Genomic DNA, 535 nt, shown 5'->3' with positions numbered 1-535 from the left:
CGATACCAACTGAGCTAACTGCACGCCCCTAATGGAAATGATGCGCGGCAATACTTTGTTGTGCGTTTTTCTACATACTCCAATACAATCTCCCACCGCATCCTTGTTTGCCATTTCAAAAGCCAGGAGGGGGTAAAGGAAGTAGTGTGACCTCGTCATTCCGGTTTCCTTTCATAATAGCTTTGCCGTCGGCTATTTAAAGGTCACTATAGCGAGCGTTTCGTTTGTCGCAGTACGTGTACTTTATGTGATATTATGGGTAGATAAACAAACCAAGTAAATAAGAAAATAATAGAGATGCATAGTATAGTTACAGATGTCCACATAGAGCATCACAGTGTGTCGTTGTTAGCATCTGTTAGGTAACAACGTGGGTGGTGCTGGTTCGAATTTCAAGTAGGGCGTTCTTGAAGGCAGTTTGTCTTGTGAGTTTTCAGTTCATCTTTCCCTCATTCTTCAAACATAACTCGATCCAAGAGAGAAACCGACGAAAGATAATAATATGGTGCCAACAACCGCTTCCGTCACCATCGAT

Source organism: Aplysia californica, unplaced genomic scaffold (genome assembly GCF_000002075.1).
Source record: "Aplysia californica isolate F4 #8 unplaced genomic scaffold, AplCal3.0 scaffold00054, whole genome shotgun sequence".
Classification (NCBI taxonomy): domain Eukaryota; kingdom Metazoa; phylum Mollusca; class Gastropoda; order Aplysiida; family Aplysiidae; genus Aplysia; species Aplysia californica.
The sequence above is the reverse complement of the archived record's forward strand: the minus strand, read 5'-3'. Positions refer to the sequence as shown.